The sequence below is a fragment of the Dasypus novemcinctus genome, chromosome 3 (genome assembly GCF_030445035.2).
Source record: "Dasypus novemcinctus isolate mDasNov1 chromosome 3, mDasNov1.1.hap2, whole genome shotgun sequence".
Classification (NCBI taxonomy): Eukaryota; Metazoa; Chordata; class Mammalia; order Cingulata; family Dasypodidae; genus Dasypus; species Dasypus novemcinctus.
In genome coordinates, this window is record NC_080675.1 from 74,809,917 (window position 1) to 74,818,076 (window position 8,160).

The window sequence follows — 8,160 nt, forward strand, 5'->3', positions numbered from 1 at the left end:
AGCTGCTCTGTTCTCTTCACAAGGTCAGCTGTAGACTATTAGGCTCCCTCTCTTCCAGGGCCTCTGCCATGTCTATGGAACTGTCTCTATTCCTTTGTGTTCCTTTCCTGTGTGTTTAATTCCTGGGGCTCCAGCATCAAAACTCCAAATTCTTTCCTCTGCCATGTTGTTTTCTTTGTGAGTTGGGTGTGTCTCAACATCCTACTGACATGGCACAATCAAAGCCTAAATCATTATTTAATCAAGTAAAAGTGACATCTCTGAATTTAATACAATATATTATGCCCAAAGGAACAGACCAGTTTAAAAACACAACCCAATATCTATTTTTGGAATTCATAAACAATATCAAACTGCTATAGTATCTTTCCTATACCTGAGAAAAAGGATACTGTGAAAGGCAACTAGTGTATATCAGAAGAAAATAGGGAACAGTTAGTAGATGGTGCAGAAATGCAGAGCAATAAAACTTTAACCTGGAGAAGCAAAACCATACTCCAAGAAAGGATCATCAGCATCACCATCCACAGCACTACTGCAGTAACAAAAGTAACAGACACCACCACCACCAATACCTGCAAATGGGCAACAGACCAGCAACCAAAATGAAGGCTTGACTATGGACCTGAAGAATTTAAAGAAACCAGGAAAGCAAACCTTCACCCAACAGAGCTCTCTCACAAGCAATCTTCCTCCTAACATCACTGAGGAGGAAACGAGGAAACCATTTGAAAAATATGGGAAAGTAGACAAGGTCTTCATTCATAAGGATAAAGGCTTTGGCTTTATCCACTTGGAAACACAAACCCTAGCAGAGTTTGCCAAAGTGGAGCTGGACAACATGCCACTCTGTGGAAAGTAGCTGCGAGTGTGCTTTGCCTGCCATAGTGCATCCCTTACAGTCAGAAACCTTCCTCAGTAAGTGTCCAATGAACTGCTGGAGGAGGCCTTTTCTGTGTTTGGTCAGGTGGAGAGGGCTGTAGTCATTGAGGATGATTGAGGAAGTCCCTCAGGAAAAGACATTGTTGAGTTCTCAGGAAAGCCAGCTGCTCAGAAAGCTCTGGACAGATGCAGTGAAGGCTCCTTCCTGCTAGTCACATTTCCTGGATCTGTGACTGTGAAGCCAATGGACTGGTTAGATGATGGAGAGGGACTTCCAGAGAAGCTGGTTATAAAGAACCAGCAAGTTTGCAAGGAGAGAGAGCAGCCACCCAGATTTGCACAGCCTGACTCTTTTGAGTCTGAGTATGCCATGTACTGGAAGACACTCACTGAGAGGGAGGAAAAGCAGCAGGACCAAGAAGACTGTAACATCAAGGAAGCTCGTGAGAAGCTGAAAATGGAGATGGAGGCTGCTCGTCATGAGCACCAGGTCATGTTCATGTGATAGGGCTTGATGAGTTCTTTGCCAAGAAGAACTTCCGAAGATTTTGCAACCCAGAAATGCAAAAATGAAAGCAAATGGAGCTCAGGAGAAGGAATGTAGGAGCCATGAGGAAGAGATGTGACAACAATAGGAGGAAATGGTGCCAAGACAGCAGGAAGGACTCAAGGGAACTTTCCCTAATACAAAGGAACAGGAGATGCAGAAGGGCCAGATGGCTATGGGAGGTGCTGTGGGCATAAACAATAAATGCACGCTGCTCCTGTGCCAGCTGGTACCCCAGCTCCTCCAGGACCAGCTACTATGATGCCAGATGGATCCTGGGGAATGACCCCACCAACAACAGAATGCTTTGGCCAAGGTGCTACAATGAAAAGAACTGCAGCAATTGGTGGACCTCCTGCATTCAACTGTGCAGCTCCTGGAGCTGAATTTGCTCCAGACAAAAGCCCCTGATTCTAACAATGTTGGAGAGTCCTAGTTTTTCAAAACCCTTAAAAGAAGAACCCTTTTGGACTAGCCATAATTCTACCCTGGAGAAGAGTGTTAGAGATTTCCTCCCACTAGTTAGGTTAGGGCAAGGGAGGGAAGGTGGTATTTAACAACTCAGTTCAGAGTGGTATATTATTTAACAAATCAATTGTGTGTAGTACATCCCTGAAGTCTCAAAAGTTATTGATGTTAGGGCCCTCGGGGAAGCATGACAAAAATGGATCCAGTTAGAGCCCCATTAATCCTGATCATTCCATTCTTTGTTCATCCTGTTCTGTTTGCTTTCTTATTTTTTGACCTGCTGTCCTCCAACCTGAGATCCTGCCACATATACCACACACACACAAAACAAATATTACCCAGTGACCTTAGCCCCATTTCTCCATTCACTCCCAGGTCAGAATTCAGGCAAATGTCCACAGAGATCACAGTCAGCATACAAACAATTCTGTTATATCTCATATATTGTGCCTTTATGTCCTAAAAAAGACATTTTCTCATAGATTTTAATTTTAGTATATTTTTAAAAATAGCTTGTATTAATTTGCATCCATCTTTTTCTTGGGTGAGTACTGCCCAGGAATGGCTGTTTTGTATCTGTGATGTTACTGTTCACAGATTTTCTTGATAGGCTTAGTACAATCTTGGGAACAGTGTTGCTAAAGGTCTGACAGTAGCTCTTAGTCTTCCCTATCTTAGGTAGTTATGCTGTGCATTTTTTAAAATATTTTTTCATTTTTTACAAAAGATACTGAGGTTACTCAAAATATTACACACAAAAAATATAAGGGATCCCTATATACCCCACTCCCCACACTTCCCCATATTAACAACCTTTCAATAGTGTGGTACATTCATTGCAATTGATGAACATATTTGGGGCCTTGCCACTAAGCATGGATTGTAGTTTATACTCTCTCCCACTAACTTCTGTAGGTTACAGCAAGATATATAATGGCCAGTATCTGCCATTGCAATTTCATTCAGGACAATTCTGAGTCCTGAAAATGCCCCCATATTACACTTCTTTTTCCCTCTCCCTGACTTCAGCATCTCCAGTGGCCACTGTCTCCACATCAATGATATAATTTCCATTGCTAGAATCACAATAACTCTGTAGTAGAATACCAGTAAATCCACTCTAGTCTGTAATTTATTCTCCAATCCTGAGGATTCTGGGAGAGTGATGCCCTCTCCACCTCTAATTGAGAGGGAGTTTCAATCCCATATTGCTGATGGATGGGACTCTCTTGCTTGCAGTTCTAGACTCTCTCAATTCCTTGGTGTGGTGGTTCTCCATCCTCACTTCCTTGTTAGTTGTCTTGGGTGAGTCCAATGAATTGGAGAGTAGGTGTTGCAACTCCACTGAGGCTAGGGCCCAGCTGGTGCTGTGCATTTTTTATTGCTGTACCATGTTTGTCTCTGAAAACTGAAATTTGGAGTTTTTCTGAGATATGGAACAGTAAGCAACATTAACTTCTTAAAATACATTTTAAGCCTTTTTTGAAATAAGAAGAACATAGGAGTTAAATTGAAGAGGTTGCCACTGGCCAAAGATAGGAAAATTTGAACAAAAAAATTTAATAATTTGAGTAGATTGAAGCACAAACATACACACACTTTTATATTTTTCAAATCAATTAGTTCATAAAGATATGTAAAATATATCAAACATAATTTGTCACTTTTAGACATTGCTAGGGCATCATCTCATGCTGATATTTAATAAATAAGTGGAAAGGATGTAGCAGTATTCCTGTCTTCTTATACGGGTTTCATTTTAGGGTAAAAAAGTAGATTAGAGAAGGATCTTCTTTATAGATAATCACAATTAATAATTGCAAGATAAATGGTAGTGCTAGAATTCAATTCCTAATGAGATAGCAGATCTGAGCCACAGTGACCAGACTACAACTATTAGATGACAGCTATTTGGGGAATTATAATGGAGGGCTTCGGCTAATACAATCAGAATCTATTCATCAATCTTATTATTAAAGTGAGAGAACAAAATATTTGTGCCTCCATGTGAGGTGCAATAGTAGCATACAGAGAAACTAGGGGAAGACAGGAGAACTGGAAACTCCAGGAATCAGTCCTACCACTAGAACAACAACTAAATAGGCAGGAACTATGTGAAATAACTGTTTCAAAAATCTGGAGGCCAGTAAAACACTGTGCAGCATCAAGCAAATTATGTAAGGAAGAGGCTGGTAAAATGCAGTAAATATCAGTGAACAGCTCTCTCTTTGTAGCAGTTACCATCACCCATCCCCTACTCTCTTGGCTGGTAGCAGTGTGGTCCACATCCTAGTGCAACTTGCTGGGGTCAGAGAGGGACATAAAAAACAAGTTCCCCTAGATCTGGGTGGTAGAAGGTGGAGTGGAGTGTGGTGCAGTCCAATCATTGATCACTGCTTTTGATTAGCTACTTCAAATTGCTGCCCAGCTGTAGGGATGACCATGCTCCAACCTACCACAACTGTAATGGAGGAGACTTAAAGATACTATACCTTCTTAGAGTTGCAGAGGAAAGATGATGGACTGAATTTACTGGACAGGTACCAAGTCAAGAAAGCACAGCTTTGTGAAGCCATGAGAGCTCCTGGCACCTTTCCTAGTCCCTCCCTCAATCCCTCCCCAAGGAAGTTTGGAACTGGCTAGCACTCCCTTTGTGGTTCTCTGGACTTGTTCCAGCTGGGAAAGACTGACTTCGGAAATTCCCTTCAAGTGTGCTCCCTTTCAGAATTTACCCTCCAGGCAAAAACAGCATGAGACAATGAAAGCAATGTAAGGAATGAGTGTGGTTTGTGACCTAGGGCAAAGACTTAACAACTTTCATGCATGCAGTAAAACACCAGGGAGAAGGAGAAGGAGAAGGTCTGTTTCCTAGGAAATAGGGGGAGCATTCAAACTCCTATAAATAGTCATAAGGCCACTAGAAAGCACAAGCCCAGGAAAAGACAGAGGTCCAGAAAAGGTAAGGAGGACACTGAGTTTTACATTCATCCTAGGCTGACCTTCCTGATAAAAGGGTTGAACTCTGAGGGAGAGCAGCAACCAATGCAAAGCAAATCTGCAAAGTCAGTTAAAGGTGAAAGGTGTTTATTTGCTTAGGTTTGATTGGTTTTGTTAGCTCATGACACTCACAAAAATCCCTGTCATATCATTACCTGGATACAAACTCAGGAATAGACATCTCAGGGAATAAATCCCAGAGTTAATATTTTAAAATATTATGATGTACAGAGTGCAACAAAAGGTTACAAGGCAAACAAAGAAATAGGAAATGATGGCCCATCAAAATGAAGAGAATAAACATCCAGAAGTATAAAAAAGATCACACAGAGGACATACCAGACAAGGAATTTTTTTTAAAGATTTATTTATTTTTATTTATTTCTCTCCCCTCCCCTCCCCCGTTGTCTGTTCTCTGTGTCAATTTGCTGCATCTTCTTTGTCCGCTTCTGTTGTCAGCGGCACAGGAATCTATGTTTCTTTTTGTTGCGTCATCTTGTGTGTAAGCTCTCCATGTGGGTGGCACCATTCCTGGGCAAGCTGCACTTCCTTTTGCACTGGGCAGCTCTCCTTATGGGTCACACACCTTGCACGTGGGGCTCCCCTACACGGGGGACACCCCTGCGTGGCACGGCACTCCTTGCGTGCATCAGCACTGTGCATGGGCCAGCTCCACATGGGTCAAGGAGGCCTGGGGTTTGAACCACGGCCCTCCCATGAATACCAGACATAGAATTTTTAAAATTATTTCCTCTGAAGGAAAGTGCAGAGAAAGAACAAAAGGGTATCAGGAAAACAAAGAATGAGTGATATGAGAATCTCAATAAAGAGAAATAAATTTTAAAAAGGAAGCAAATAGAACTACTGGTCTTGAAACCACAATAACTTAAATAAAAAATTCCCAGGGGGATTTCATCAGCAGATTGGAACTGATAGAGGAAAGAATCAGTGAAATTGAAAACAAAGACAATTAAAATTTGTCTTGGAGATAATCAGAAAGAAAAAAATAATTACAAAAAGTGAAAACAGCCCAAGAGACCTCTGAGACACAACCAAGCATACCAATATATGGATTATGGAAGTTTCAGAAAGAGAGAAATAGACAGAAGGAATATTCAGGAAATAATGACAGAAAACTTCTCAAACTTGGCAAATGATGTGATGATGTACATTGAAAATGCCCAGAGAACATCAAACAGAATAAACATGAAGACAAACACAATTCATTATATATATTGATCAAACAGTCAAATTCAAAGGACAAAAAGAGTTCTGAAACCTGCAAGAGGAAAACAATGTGTTATATACAATGAAGTCCCAATTAGATTGAGAGCCAACTTCTCATCAGAAACCATGGAGACAAGAAGTCAGCAGGCTGAAATACTTAAAGTGCTGAAAGATAACAACTACTAACCAAGAATTTTATGTCCAGTGAGACTTTCTTTTAAAAATGAGGGAGAAATTAAGATATCCCCAAATAAACAAAATCTGAGTTCATCACAGCTAACCTTCCCTACAACTAATGTAACGGGAAGTTCTTCAGATTAAAATGAAAGGATGCTAGACAGTGGTTCAAAGTGGCATAAATTAAAAAAGATCTCCAATAAAGGCATCTATTTGGGTAATAGTAAATATCAGTACTAGTGTATTGTATTTCTTGGTAGGTAACTATACATATTACTTCCTAAAGGAGCTAAAATTCAAATACATAAAAAAGTAATGATAAATCCATGGTTTTGCACATACGATATACAAGATATCTGTAACAAGTAAAAAAAAATGGTGGGGAATGGAGGGTATAGGAACAATGTATATGTGTACTACTGAAGTTAAGTTGGCATCAAATCAATTCTGATTGTTACATATATAAGATGTTTAAGTTTAACCCCATTGCAATCACAAGGAAAATATATGAAAAAAATATATCCAAAAAGTAATAAGAAGGGACTCAATATGGTACAATACAAAAAAAAATTGAATGTGAATTTAGGCTTTAATGGAAAAATTAAGAAAAAGAAGACTTATAAAGATTAAATAGTAACATGGTAGAAGAAAGTCCTGCATTATCAAAACATTAAACGTAAATGGTTTAAACTTCCTAGTGAAAAGGCAGAGATTGGCAGAAAGGATTTTAAAAAAGCATGATCCAACTACATGCTTTTACAAGTGTGGTGGTTTGAAGCTGTATGTACCCCATGAAAACATGTTTCTAAATCCAATCCACATCTGTGGGTGTGGATCCATTTTAAGTAGGACTTTTTTATGAGATTACTTCCAGTTAAGGTATGATGTGGGATGTGTGCTCACCCTATTACTGAAGTCCTTTATTACTCAAAGTTCAGACAGAGGAAAGAAGCTGAAATCAATGAAACTCAGGTGAGAAGGGAGGGACCAGCAGATGCTGTCATGTGCCTTGCTGTGAGGCAGCAAGAGCCAAGGATCAGCTACAGCTGTTCTTTGGGAAGAAAGTATTGCCTTGATGATGCCTTGATTTTGACATTTTCCTGGACTCTAACTATAAATGAATAAATTCTCTTTTGTTATTGCTTTGACCAGACTAGGAAACTAAAACAGATTTTAGAACCAGAAGAGAGTGGTTCTGCTATTGAAAATGCCAAAAATGTGTAAACAGCTTTGGTATTGGGTAATGGGTAGGGGCTGGATGAATTATGAGGTATTTAATAGAAAAGGTCTAGTTTGCTTTAAAGAGACTGTTGGTAGAAATATGGATGCTAAAGCTACTTCTGATGAGGCCTTTGACTGAAATTATGAATACATCATGGCAAAGTAGAAGAAAGGCAATCCTTGCTTTAAAGTGATGGAAAAATTGGGAAAATCGAGTTCTGATATTGGATGGAAAGCAGAATTTGAGAGTGATGAGCTTGGATATTTGGCTGAGATTTCCAAACTAATGTGGGAAGTGCAGCCCAGTTTCTCCTTGCACCTTATAGTAAAATGTGGGAGGAGAGTGATAAGCTTAAAACCGAACTCCTGGGCTCAAACAAAGCACAACTGATGGTTTGGAAAATTCTTAGCTTCTGGAAAGCAAGACCCATAGAATAGTGCTCCATGTCTAGTTTAACTGAACATGGAACCAGTCAGCTATTTCAGTATAAGTCAGGATTGGAAATGTAGTTACCCAGAAAGGATTTGTGGAAAGTTCTTTTGTGTGATGTATATTACCTGCAAAACTGACAAGTATTTTAAGATATCTGTATGGCCAGAACCACTGCCAGCCCAGACTAAAAGGAGCAGGAAAAAAGAAA

The 8,160-nt window shown here is 39.9% G+C and overlaps 1 pseudogene; it reads left to right on the forward strand.

The window, feature by feature from the left end:
- Positions 1–453: 453 nt before the first annotated feature.
- Positions 454–1,840, forward strand: LOC101442278 (non-POU domain-containing octamer-binding protein pseudogene; annotated as a pseudogene).
- Positions 1,841–8,160: the final 6,320 nt, after the last annotated feature.